Below are 14,706 nucleotides of genomic sequence, written 5' to 3'. Positions count from 1 at the left end.
CCAGAGTACAGGCCTCGGTGTAACGATCATTCCTTCGACGATAAACTCGAATCCGACAATCATCCCTGGTGAGACAAAACCATGACTAGTCAGTGAAGAGCACTTTTTGCCGGTCCTGTCTGGATCAGCAAAGATGGGTTTTTGCCCATAGGCGACGTTGTTGCCGGGGATGTCTGGTTAGGACCTGCCTTACAACAGGCCTACAAGCCCTCAGTCCAGCCTCTCTCAGCCTATTTTTGGACAGTCTGAGCACTAATGGAGGGATTTTGCGTTCCTGGTGTAACTCGGGCAGTTGTTGTTGCCATCCTGTACCTATCCCACAGGTGTGATGTTCGGATGTACCGATCCTTTGCAGGTGTTGTTACACGTGGTCTGCCACTGCGAGGACGATAAGCTGTCCGTCCTGCCTCCCTGTAGCGCTCTCTTAGGCGTCTCACAGTATGGACATCGCAATTTATTGCCCTGGCGGCATTTACAGTCCTCATGTCTCCTTGCAGCATGCCTAAGGCACGTTCACGCAGATGAGCAGGGACTCTGGGCATCTTTATTTTGGTGTTTTTCAGAGTCAGTAGAACGGCCTCTTTAGTGTCCTAAGTTTTCATAACTGTGACCTTAATTGCTTACCGCTTGTAAGCTGTTAGTGTCTTAACGACCATTCCACAGGTGCATGTTCATTAATTGTTTATGGTACATTGAAGAAGCATGGGTAACTGTGTTTAAACCCTTTAAAATGAAGATCTGTGAAGTTATTTGGATTTTTACGAATTATCTTTGAAAGACAGGGTTCTGAAAAAGGGACGTTTCTTTTTTTGCTGAGTTTATGTAATGGGAGAAAGGTTGGAGTTAAACAGTTTTCTCGAAGACATCAGTTAAAATTCTGTACCAGACATGGTAAGTTAATAAAACACATCTGAGTTTAAAGTCAACTGAAGAAACCCATTGTAGCTGGATAGTATTGTTAAAACCTCTTGATGCTATGGGGGCGCTATTTCATTTTTGGATAAAAAGACATGCCCGTTTTAAGCGCAATATTTTGTCACAAAAAGATGCTCGACTATGCATATAATTGATAGCTTTGGAAAGAAAACAATGACGTTTCCAGAACTGCAAAGATATTCTCTGTGGGTGCCCTAGAACGGGAGCTACAGGCAAAACCAAGATGAAATGGCATCCAGGAAACCAGCAGGATTTTTGAGGCTCCGTTTTCCATTGTCTCCTTATATGGCTGTGAATGCGAGAGGAATGAGCCTGCCCTTTCTGTCGTTTTCCCAAGGTGTCTGCAGCATTGTGACGTATTTGTAGGCATATCATTGGAAGATTGACCATAAGAGACTACATTTTCCAGGTGTCCGCCCGGTGTCCTCCATCGAAATTGGTGCGTCTTTTTCAGCTGCTGGTATTTTTCCATGCGATTCTGAGGGGAAAGCAGGCTTCCACGAACTGCATATCAATGAAGAGATATGTGGAAAAACACCTTGAGGATTGATTCTAAACAAAGTTTGCCATGTTTCAGTCGATATTATGGAGTTAATTCGGAAAAAGTTTGACGTTTTGGTGACTGAATTTTCGGTTCGTTTCGGTAGTCAAATGTGATGTACAAAACGGAGCGATTTCTCCTACACAAGATTCTTTCAGGAAAAACTGAACATTTGCTATGTAACTGAGTCTCCTCATTGAAAACATCCGAAAGGTAAATGATTTTATTTATTTGGTTATCTGGTTTTTGTGAAAATGTTGCGTGCTAAATGCTACTCAAAATGCTAAGCTAGCTTAGCATACTCTTACACAAATTAGTGATTTGCTATGGTTCAAAAGCATATTTTGAAAATCTGAGATGACAGTGTTGTTAAGAAAAGGCTAAGCTTGAGAGCAGGTGCATTATTTTCATTTTATTTGCGATTTTCAGAAATCGTTAACGTTGCGTTATGCTAATGAGCCTGAGGCTTTATTCACGATCCCGGATCCGGGGTGGGGAGTATCAAGAGGTTAAAAAGCCATTGTAGCAGACTAGATAATGGTAAAAAACCATTGTAGCTGGATAGTAATAGTAAAAGCCCATTGTAGCAGAATAGAAAATGGCTTGCGTCCTTTTTTTTAAATTTCCACCTGACTGACGTGCCCAAAGTAAACTGTCTGTTACTCAGGCCCAGAAGACAGGATATGCATATAATTGGTACCATTTGATGTAAAACACTTTGGAGTTTGTGTAAATGTTAAAATCATTTATGAGACTATAACACAATAGATATGGTAGGAGAAAATTCAAAGAAAAACCAACCAGAATTACTTTTTTTAAAGCCCATTCTCTTACAATGGAAGGTAAACGGTCATATTCAAATCCAGCTCACAGATTGCAATTCCTATGGCTTCAACAGTCTTTGTTCAAGGTTTCAGGCTTGTTTCTTCCCAAACGAGGAATAATATATAGTTTTAGCACTGGGAGTAAGAGAGGAAGTGCACCTGTTAATTTTGCTTTCCTATTAGGCATACTTCTTTCCGTATCAAATATTATAGTTTAATTACATTTTAGGGTACCTGAGGATTAAATAGAAACGTATTTTGACTTGTTTTAACAAAGTTTAGCGATAGCTTTTTGGATTCCTTTCTCTGCATGTTGAATGAGTGTATTAGTCAAATCGATGGCGCCAACTAAACAGACTTTTTGGGATATAAAGAAGGATTTTATCTAACAAAACGACCATACATATTGTAGCTGGGACCCTTTGGATTGCAAATCAGAGGAAGATTTTCAAAAGGTAAATGATTATTTAATCGCTATTTGTGATTTTATGAAGCCTGTGTCGGTGGACGAATATCTTGATGTGGGGCGCCGTCCTCAAGCAATCGCACGGCATGCTTTCGCCGTAAAGCCTATTGTAAATCAGGCAATGCAGTTAGATAAACAAGAATTTAAGATTTTAACCGATATAAGACACTTGTGTGTACCTAAATATTTAATATCCATACATTTTATGATTATTTATTTGAATTGTGCGCCCTCCAATTTCACCGGAAGATGTCGACAGGTGTCCCGGTGGCGCTAGATTTTAAAGCCATTGTATATTTAACAACAGCTTCCGACTATATTGCACGCTAATGTTCAGTTTCTGAACAATAAAGTAGACGAGCACAGGGTGAGGATCTCCTTCCAGAGAGACACCAGGGACTGTGACATACTTTGCTTCATGGAATCATGGCTCTCTCTGGATATACTGCCCCCGTCCATACAGCCAGCTGGGTTCTCAGTACATTGTGCGGATAAGAATAAGAAACTCTCTAGTAAGATGAAAGGCGGTGATGTATGTTTCATGATTAACTACTCATGGTGTGATTGTGATAACATACAGACACTCAAGTTATTTTGTTCCCCCATCCTAGAAAATCTCACAATGAAATGAAGACCATATTACCTCCCAAGATAATTATCTTAGGTTATAGTCACAGCCATGTATATTCCCCCTCAAACTGATACTACGGCGGCCCTCAAGGAACTACACTGGTCTTTATGCAAACTGGAAACCACATATCCTGAGACCACATTTATTGTAGCTGGGGATTTTAACAAAGCAAATTTGAGGAAAACACTACCAAAGCTCTGTAGTACTCGCTCTTGAAAAACACTCGATCACTGCTATTCCCATTTCCGGGTTGCCTAAAAGGCCCTCCCCGCCCTCCCTTCAGCAAATAACATCTCGACTCTTCCTATAGGCAGAAACTCTAACAGGAAGTACCCATGCTAAGGTCTATTCAACTCTGGTCTGACCAATCGGAATCCATGCTTCAAAATTGTTTTGATCACGCGGACTGGGATATGTTCTGGGTAGCCTCTGAGAATAACATTGACTTGTACACATGCACAGTGACTGAGTTCATCAGGAAGTGTATAGGGGATATTGTTCCCAAGATGACTAGAAAAACCTACCCAAACCAGAAACCGTAGATAGATGACAGCATTGTCGCAAAAGTGAAAGCACGTACAACCACATTTAACCATGGCAAGGTGACTGGGAATATGGTTGAATATAAATAGTGTAGTTATTCCCTCTGTAAGGCAATCAAACAGACAAAACGTCAGTACAGAGACAACGTGGGGTTGCAATTCAATGGCTCAGACACGAGACATATGTGGCAGGGTCTACAGACAATCACGGATTGAGGATATATAACTTTGAGGATAAAATAAAGCCACTGGCGTGGCCCACTCCCAAGGAATGTGGCCGGCATGAGTAAAACATTTAAGCTTGTTAACCCTCGCAAGGCTGCCAGCCCAGACGGAATCCATAGCCGTTTCCTCATAGCATGCGCAGATCAGCTGGCTGGAGTGTTCAGACATATTCCCCCTCTCCCTATCCCAGTCTGCTGTTCCCAGTCTGATGTGCCCACTGCTGTCCACCATTATTCCTGTATCCAAGAAAGCAAAGATAACTGAACTAAATTACTTTTGTCCGGTAGCATTCACTCCTGTCATCAAGAAGTGGTTTGAGGGACTAGTTTAGGTTCATATCACCTCTACCTTATCGGACAACCTAGACCCACTTCAATTTGCTTACCGCCCCAATAGATCCCTGCAAGATCATCATTAAGCTCGGGGCACTTGGTCTGAACCCTGTCCTGTGCAACTGGGTCCTGGAATTACTGACGGGCCACGACCAGGTGGTGAAGGTAGGAAACAACACCTCCATTTCGCTGATCCTCAACACAGTGGCCCCACAAGGTTGCGTGCTCAGCCCCCTCCTGTACTCCCTGTTCACCCACGACTGTGTGTCCACACATGCCTCCAACTCAATCATCAAGTTTGCAGATAAAACAACAGCAGTAGGCTTGATAAGCATCAATGTTGAGACAGCCTACAGGGAAGTGGTGAGGGCCCTGGCGGATTTGTGCCAGGAAAATAACCTTTCAATCAACAAATCAAAGGAGCTTATCGTGGAAACAGCAGAGAATGCACACCCCTAGCCACGTCAAGGGGACCGCAGTGGAGAAGGTGAAGAGCTTCAAGTTCCTCGGCGTACACATCACTGACACATCACTGACAATCTTTAATGGTCCACCCACACAGACAGTGTGGTGAAGAAGGCACAGCAGTGTGTCTTTAACCTCAGGAGGCTGAAGAAATTCAGTTTGGCCCCTAAGACCCTCAAACTTTTTCAGATGCACAATTGAAGGCATCCTGTCGGGCTGTATCACCACGTGGTATGGCAACTGCACTGCCCACAACAGCAGGGTTCTCCAGAGGGTGGTGTGGTCTGCCCAACACATCCCTGGAGGCACACTGCCTGCCCCCAGGACACCTACAACACCTGATATCACAGGAAGGTCAAAAAGATAATCAAGGACATCAACAACCCCAGCCACGACCTGTTCACCCCGCTATCATTCAGAAGGCAAAGTCAGTACAGGTGCATCAAAGCTGGGGCAGAGAGACTGACAAAAAGCTTCTATCTCAAGGCCATCAGACTGTTAAATAGCCATCACTAGCCGGATACCACCCGGATACTCAACCCTGCACCTTAGAGGCTGCTGCCCTGTATACATAGACATAGAATCACTGGCCACTTTAATAATGGAACACTAGTCACTTTAACAATATTTGCATACTCCTTTACTCATTTGATAAGTATTTACTGTATTCAATTCTACTGTATTTTAGTCTATGCCACTCCGACATTGCTCGTCCTAATATTTATATACTTCTTAATTCCATTATTTTACCTTTAGATGTGTGTGTCTTGTTGTGAATTGTTAGATACTACTGCACTGTTGGAGCGAGGAACATAAGCCTTTTGCTACACCCACAATAACATTTGCTAAATACAGTTGAAGTCAGAGGTTTACATACACTTAGGTTGGAGTTATTAAAACTTGTTTTTCAACCACTCTTCAAATTTCTTGTTAACAAACTATAGTTTTGGCAAGTCAGTTAGGACATCGACTTTGTGCATGACACAAGTAATTTTTCCAACATTTTTATACAGACAGATTATTTCACTTATAATTTGCTGTATCACAAGTCCAGTGGGTCAGAAGTTTGCATACACTAAGTTGACTGTCTTCTAACAGCTTGGAAGATTCCAGAAAATTATGTCATGGCTTTAGAAGCTTCTGATAGGCTAATTGACATAATTTGAGTCAATTGGAGGTGTACCTGTGGATATATTTCAAGGCCTACCTTCAATCACAGTGCCTCTTTGCTTGACATCGTGGGAAAATCAAATTAAATCAGCGAAGACCTCAGAAAAAATATTGTAGATCTCAACAAGTCTGGTTCATGTTTGGGAGCAATTTCCAAATGCCTGAAGGTACCACTTTAATCTGTACAAAAAATAGTGTGCTATTACAAACACCATGGGACCACGCAGTCGTTATACCGCTCAGGAAGGAGACACATTCTGTTTCCTAGAAATTAACGTACTTTGGTGCGAAAAGTGCAAATCAATCCCAGAACAACAGCAAAGGATCAGCAAAGGACCTTGTGAAGATAGAAAAGCCTGACTACGGTTTGCAACTGCATGTAGGGACAGATCGTACTTTTTGGAGAAATGTCCTCTGGTCTGATGAAACAAAAACAGAACTGTTTGGCCATAATGACCATCGTTATGTTTGGAGGAAAAAGGGGGTGGCTTGCAAGCCGAAGAACACCATCTCAACCGTGAAGCACATGGGTGGTAGCATCATGTTGTGGGGGTGCTTTGCTGCAAGAGGGACTTGTGCACTTCACAAAATAGATGGCATAATGAGGAGAGAAAATGATGTGGGTATATTGAAGCAACATCTCAAGACATCAGTCAGGAAGTTAACCTTTTTGGGATAGGGGGCAGCATTTTCACTTTAGGATGAATTGCTTGCCCAGAGTGAACTGCCTCCTACGCTGTCCCACATGCTAATATATGCATATTATTATTAGTATTGGATAGAAAACACTCTGAAGTTTCTAAAACTGTTTGAATGATGTCTGTGAGTATAACAGAACTCATATGGCAGGCGAAAACCTGAGAAAAATCCAACCAGGAAGTGGGACATCTGAGGTTTGTAGATTTTCAAAGCTTGGCCTACCGAATACACATTGAGATATGGATAAAGTTACACTTCCTATGGCTTCCACTAGATGCCAACCGTCTGTAGAAACTTGAATGAGGATTCTACTATAAAGAAGCGGCTCATAAGAGCTCTTTGAGTCAGTGGTCTGGCAGAGTGCCTTGGTCTCATGATGCTCGCTCCCGACATAGTTACCTCTCGTTCCAGTGCTTTTCTTCAGACAAAGAAATTCTCCGGTTGGAACATTATTGATGTTTTATGTTAAAAACATCCTAAAGATTATTCCATACATCATTTGACATGTTTCTAAAGGACTAATGGAACTTTTCGAGTTTTTGTCTGGATGAAGTGCCTGCGCCTCATGAGGATGGATTACTGGGCTGAAGACACTAACAACAAGTGGTTATTTGAACATAAATGATGGAAGTGAATATATATGGTGTTATTTCTAATTTTATTGATTCCAAAATGGTGGATATTCCTCTGGCTGTTTTGGGTTCTGAGCGCTGTTCTCAGATTATGCTTTTTTTGTAAAGTTTTTCTGAAATCTGACACAGCGGTTGCATTATGGAGAAGTCTATCTTTAATTCTGTGAATAACAGTTGTATCTTTTATCAATGTTTATTATGAGTATTTCTGCAAAATCACCGGATGTTTTGGAATCAAAACATTACTGCAAGTAAGGAGTCAATGTAAACTGAGATTCTTGGATATAAATATGCACATTATCGAACAAAACATACATGTATTGTGTAACATGTTGTCCTATGAATGTCATCTGATGAAGATCATAAAAGGTTAGTGATTAATTTTATCTATATTTTTTTTTTGCTTTTTGTGACTCCTATCTTTGGCTTTAAAAATGGCTGTGTTTTTTCGACTTGGCTATGACCTAACATAATCATATGTTGTGCTTTAGATGTAAAGCATTTTTTAAATTGGACACGATGGGTAGATTAACAAGATGTTTTCTTTCATTTGCTGCATTCGACTTGTGAAATATGTGAAAATTACATATTTCAAAAAAATATTTTTGAATTTTGCGTGCTGCCTTTTCAGCGGAATGTTGTTGAGCGCTAGAAATGTTAAAGCTTGGTCGTAAATGGGTCTTCCAAATGGATAATGACCCCAAGCATACTTCCAAGGTTGTGGCAAAATGGCTTAAGGACAGCATAGTCAAGTTATTGGAGTGGCCATCACAAAGCCCTGACCTCAATCCCATAGAGAATTTGTGGGCAGAACTGAAAAAGCGTGTGAAGCAAGGAGGCCTACAAACCTGATTCAGAGATATTATTAGTATTAAGAGATTGACATTTGGGGTAATAAGAGGTATGACATTTGGATATTAAGCTGATTGAAATGTGGATAATAAGAGGATTGAAATTTGGAAATAAAGCTAATTGATATATGGATAATAAGAGGGTTGCTATTTGGATAATAAGAGGGTTGAAATTTGGATAATAAACTGATTGAAATTGAGAAGATTTACTATTGCTATTAAGTACTCAGGTAAAGAGAGGTTTCACGGGACTAGGTACGGTGTGAAAGTGGTGTTAGTCTTAATGAATACCCCAACCACTTCTGTGTGAGCTGAGTTTTTCAATCTATAATGTTATCTAGGGGTTTTGTCCACCACCGCCGGTCGATCTACAGGTAGTGAACACTGACAGGAGAGGGTAACAGCTGAGATGGTTATGGGCTGTTCATTGATGCCCCCTGAAGCTGAGATTTCCTCTAGAACATGATATAAATACCCCTCGGGCTGGCTGCACTGTGATTGTTGCTGGTGGTGTGGATGTAAATACATAAGTTGGTTTATAATGTTATATAGGGATTCTGTGTGATGTGAAGATATGAAAGGAGAGAGTACTGTTAACAAATATGCTGTATGAATAGTATAATGGGTTACTAGAGATCTGATAAAGTAACAATGAATGTTGTATAATGGGTTTCTAGAGATTTGATTAAGTAACAATGGAAAAAATGCAAATAATGTACAACTTGCATACCCACATGTAGACTTAGGTCATTTTTGGATGTCGCGTGTGCTCTCTCTTCGGCCTCTAGGTCACCAGGCTGCTCGTTAGGGCGCACACCTGTCACCAGTTAGGCGCATAATGACATTCACCTGGACTCCATCACCTCCTCGATTACTTGCCCTATATACGTTGCTCCCTTTGGTTTCTTCCCCAGTTGCCATTGTTCCTGTTCGTGTTTCTTGTTTTGTTCTTTTATTTATTAAATGTATTCACTCCCTGAACTTGCTTCCCGACTTTCAGCACACATCGTTACAGAATGACGACTCAACAAAGGGAAGCATCAGGGAGTGTTTTTTTGTTTGTTTTTGAATTGGGGGTGTTGTCGGGTCCGGGTGTTGGAGCTGGAGCTACCTGGAAGGCCTCAGACAGTGTGTAGGTTCCCATGCCTCAGCAGGTTTGATAGGCTCCCAATGCCGAAGTTGGGGAACAGGTTCCCGTGCCTCAGCCGAAGCACCTGCAGAGGTCTCAGCGGGCTCATCAGGTTCACTCCTCGACCGGTCCGCTCCTGATCCCCTGGATCGTCATCTTGGTTGGCATCCTGCGGCTGGAGCCGGTACTGTCACTTGTGCTCCCTCTCCGGCCTCTAGGCCACCAGGCTGCTCGTTAGGGCACATACCTGTCACCAGCGTTAGGCACATAATGACATTCACCTTGACTCCATCACCTCCTTAATTACCTGCCCTATATATGTCACTCCCTTTGGTTTCTTCCCCAGTTGCCATTGTTCCTGTTCGTGTTTCTTGTGTTGTTCTTTTATTTATTAAATGTATTCACTCTCTGAACTTGCTTCCCGACTTTCAGCATACATCGTTACAATTAATAATTTGATAAAGATAAGGTTACTGTAATGGTTTTCTGTAGGCGAAGGAGAGTCGGACCAAAATGCAGCGTGTAGATTGCGATCTATGTTTAATCAAAAAAACGTAAAACACGAATCAATACAAATACTACAAAACAAAAAGAACGTAACGAAAACCGAAACAGCCTATACTAGTGTAAACTAACATAGAGACAGGAACAAGGACACTAAGGACAATCACCCACGAAACACACAAAGAATATGGCTGCCTAAATATGGTTCCCAATCAGAGACAACGATAATCACCTGACTCTGATTTATGAACCGCCTCAGGCAGCCATAGACTAACGCTAGACATCCCACAAAACCCCAAGACAAAAACACACCACAATAACCCATGTCACACCCTGGCCTGACCGAATAAATGAAGAAAAAACATAATATATTTTGACCAGGTCGTGACAGTTACATCATTGTATGACTGTCTAAAGGGTCTGGGAAATAAAGTCTCAGACAAAGTTTGGCCCATATCAGATCCACTTTTGGTAAAGGTACAGGAATTGACTTACCCCAAATCAATAAAACTATAAACGCTTATGAGATTTCCTCCTCCCAGTAAAACATTTTGAAAAACCCATGCCCTGTTAAATAGAACCAATGAATGTTGAACATGTAGAGACTTGTTAACTAAACTTAAGGCCTCTCCTGTCTCAGGTGCCAGACTTATTATGGACAGAGCACTCCATATACAGTGGACTGATAGACAGTGTCAGGACAGTTATAATACATGTTGATACAATAAAGTGTATCTCTTCCCTTCTGAATTGGCCATTGTATTTTATAAAATTGTCGCATAATATTAAAATAATAGCAGAAAGTGAATATCCAAAAGAAATTGGAAAATAATATTAAGAGTATCACAGACTAAAATGAAAACAATGCCTTCCAATAAGGAGAAAGTTATCGTGTTTGTTTGGTTATTTTTTAAACCTTAGGGGTATAAGCAGCACATTGTTTGAGAGTGATCCGTGTGCATTCGTAGTAGTGATTGAGAGGGTCTTCCTATTTGTGAAGAAAGTGTCCTAGTTGAAGGAAACAGATATGGAGACTAGTGAAAGTAACAAAGTGAATGGTATTAGTGGCTTTCAATATTTTACTAATATGAAGTAATATGAAGTAACTGTTTCAATACAAGGTCACATGATGAACAGAGGGATTGAGCCTTGGGACTGATTATATTAGAGGCTGCCATCTAGTGTTTGGGTTAGAGATAAGTTTCCTGTGGGCAAATAGGCAGTGACAATTGGTGGTGCTCACTGAACTCAAACAGGCTGTAAGGGACACATTGAGACATTTGGGACAGATGTATGAACAATTGAATAAGAGTCGTTTTTGACAATGTCCAAATATTATTACTCAATTCTATAGTTTGTGTAGCACCAGTGATTTAAGCAAGACCGTAATGTCATCTAAAACAATCATCTGTTTCCATTACATGGAACTATGTCCAAAATTGAAGTACACTGCATTCGTAAACTATTCAGACCCCTTCACTTTTCCCACATTTTGTTACATTACAGCCTTATTCTAAAATTGATGAAATAAAACATGTCATCATCAATCTACACACAATACCCCACAATGACAAAGCGAAAACAGGTTTTTAGAAATGTTTGCAAACAAAAAACAGAAATACCTTATTTTATTAGTTAGAGTGTTGGACTAGTAACCGAAAGTTTGCAAGTTCAAATTCCCGAGCTGACAAGGTACAAAATCTGTCGTTCTGCCCCAGAACAGGCAGTTAACCCACTGTTCCTAGGCCGTCATTGAAAATAAGAATTTGTTCTTAACTGACTTGCCTAGTAAAATAAAGGTAAAATAAAAAATAAAAAAATAAAATTAGTATTCAGACCCTTTGCTATGAGACTCGAAATTGAGCTCAGGTGCATCCTGTTTCCATTGATTATCCTTGAGATGTTTCTACAACTTGTTTGGAGTCCATTTGTGGTAAATTCTCTTGATTGGAAAGGTACATACCTGTCTATATAAGGTCCCACAGTTGGCAGTGCATGTCCGAGCTAAAACCAAGTAATGAGGTCGAAGGAATTGTCAACGAGATAGATATACTGCTCTCCTGGAAACAGGCCCAAATCCCTGTCATTTGCGTGAGAATCCGTAGGCGAGCAAGTAAACTGCCACTACCATCAATTCTACTTGCTAACATGCAATCATTGGAAAATAAAATTGATGACCTACAATTACAATTATCTTACCAACGGACATTAAGAACTGTAATATCTTATGTTTCACCGAGACGTGGCTGAACGACGACATGGATAATAATTTCCATGACAGAAGCTGGATAGAGAATAGTACAAATCCATTGTAGCTGGTGGAGTTGAAGCACAGCAATTTATTGTCTGCAGTAGGAAAATACACTCGGCCCCTTATTCTTAACCAACCCCTGGTATTAAATTAGGTTCTTTCCCTGGGTGCTTTCTCTTCCACCCCCTCTGTCATGCTCCCTCTTGAGTTTTTGCTATCTCTGTATTTCTTGTGTTTTTGCTCTCTCTCTTCATACCTCTTGTTCTCACATGCTCTTTTGCTCTTTCTTTCTCTCTCCCACTTCAGTTCTCCACTCTCTCGCTCTCTCTCTTTCTCTTTATCTTTCTCATTCTTTCTCTTTCCTTCAACCTTTCTTTCTCTCCCCCCTCCCTCTCTCTTTCTCTATCTCTGTCTGCTTCCTGTCCTCAGAACACATGCTCTGTGATGATTATAAATTAACCAAACCTTTCTCTTCTAGACAGTCTGTGAGCCTCTGCCCCGCACCTCCCTCTCTTCACAACACACTGCCATCCAAACGCCATCAACATGGGGGCTCAAAATGTCCCTCCAAAGATATGGGACACTGACGGTGCATGAATGGCTGCTAAAATTCCAGCCCTGAGGTCAGGTCTGTGCTGTAGAAACAAAACACTCAGTGCTCAAATGTGTGATGAAAAACAAATGTGGCACATCCAGAATGGTTGATATGCACAAATGAAAGCCCATGTTGTTTTGTCAGCAACAACAAATCCTACAATTCCATACTGCTGGTTAGGTGTTGCAGTGCATTTATGTCACCAGTTTCCCCTGAAGGGTGACAGGGGCTGACGACAGTCTTTGGGAAATGTCAACATAACAGACTGATGGCAAGATGTCTGTCATCAACTTCAATAACCTCCAATGTATATCAGAGCATAGTAAGGGTCAAGATGTAGAGCTGGTAGCTGGGCCAATGCCACGCACTGTCCAGGATGTATGACTAATATCACACACTGTTCAGGATGCATGACTAATATCACGCACTGTTCAGGATACATGACTAATATCACACACTGTTCAGGATACATGACTAATATGATGCGCTGTTCAGGATACATGACTAAAATCACGCACTAAACATTAACACACACAGGCACACAAACACTAATAACACACTACACGTTAACACATACAGTCACACAAACACAAATGACACTCCACACATTAACACACACAGGCATACACACACTAATGGCACAATACACATTAACACACACACTACTGACACTACACATACACACCAATGACACACTTCACATTAACACACGCAGGCACACACACACAGTAATGACACTACACATTTATACACACAGTCACACAAACACTAATGACACTACACATTAACACACACAGGCACACACACACTAATGACACAATACGCATTAACACACACAGGCACACACACACACTACTGACACACTACACATACACACCAATGACACACATTAACACACACAGGCACACACACACTAATAACACACTACACATTAACACACACACAGGCACACACTGTCTCACCCTGATCTGTTTCAAATGTCCTTGTTATTGTCTCCATTCCCTCCATGTGTCGCTTTTTTGCTCCAGTGTATTTATCCCTGTGTTTCCTGTCTCTCTGTGACAGTTCGTCTTGTATTTTTCCAAGTCAACCAGCGTTTTTCCCGTTTTCCTGATTTTTGCATTCTCCTTTTTCTAGTCCTCCCGGTTTTGACCCTTGCCTGTTTCTGGACTTTGTACCCAGCTGCCTGACCATTTTGCCTTGACCATGAGCCTGTCTGCCACTCTGTACCTCCTGGACTTTGATCTGGTTTTGACCTTTTTGCCTGTCCACAACCATTCTCTTGACTACCCCTTTGGATTAATAAACATTGTACGACTCCAACCATCTGCCTCCTGTGTCTGCATCTGGGTCTCGCCTTGTGCCTTGATACACACACACCAATGACACACTACACATTAACACACACATGTGTAAACACACTAATGACACACTACACATTAACATACAGGTACACAAACACTAATAACACAATAGACATTAACACACACAGGCACACATACACACACCAATGACAGTACACATTAGCACACACACACTAAAGACACACTACACATTAACACACACAGTCACACACTGTCTCACCCTGATCTGTTTTATCTGTCCTCGTTATTGTCTCCACCCCCTCCAGGTGTCAATTATTTTCCCCAGTGTATTTATCCCTGTGTTTCCTGTCTCTGCCAGTTCGTCTTGTATTTTTCAACCAGCATTTTCCCCATTCTCCTGCTTTTTGCATTTTCCTTTTTCTAGTCCCCCCGGTTTTGACCCTTGCCTGTTTCTGGACTTTGTACACACCTTTGTACACTATGTACACATTAACACACACAGGAACACAAACACTAATGACACACTACACATGAACCTCATAGTAATGTCACACACTACACTACTTCACACTCACACTAGGACTTAGC

The 14,706-nt window shown here is 41.3% G+C and overlaps 1 long non-coding RNA gene across 1 annotated transcript in view; it reads right to left on the bottom strand.

The window, feature by feature from the left end:
• LOC135518154 (uncharacterized) overlaps positions 1–14,417 on the bottom strand; it is a 57,055-nt gene extending 42,638 nt beyond the window's left edge. Inside the window, exon 1 of the long non-coding RNA XR_010452117.1 lies at positions 13,756–14,417. This is a non-coding gene — a long non-coding RNA (uncharacterized LOC135518154). The remainder of the gene's footprint in view (positions 1–13,755) is intronic.
• Between the last annotated feature and the right edge of the window lie 289 nt (positions 14,418–14,706).

Source organism: Oncorhynchus masou, chromosome 28 (genome assembly GCF_036934945.1).
Source record: "Oncorhynchus masou masou isolate Uvic2021 chromosome 28, UVic_Omas_1.1, whole genome shotgun sequence".
NCBI classification, from domain to species: domain Eukaryota; kingdom Metazoa; phylum Chordata; class Actinopteri; order Salmoniformes; family Salmonidae; genus Oncorhynchus; species Oncorhynchus masou.
The sequence above is the reverse complement of the archived record's forward strand: the minus strand, read 5'-3'. Positions and strand labels throughout refer to the sequence as shown.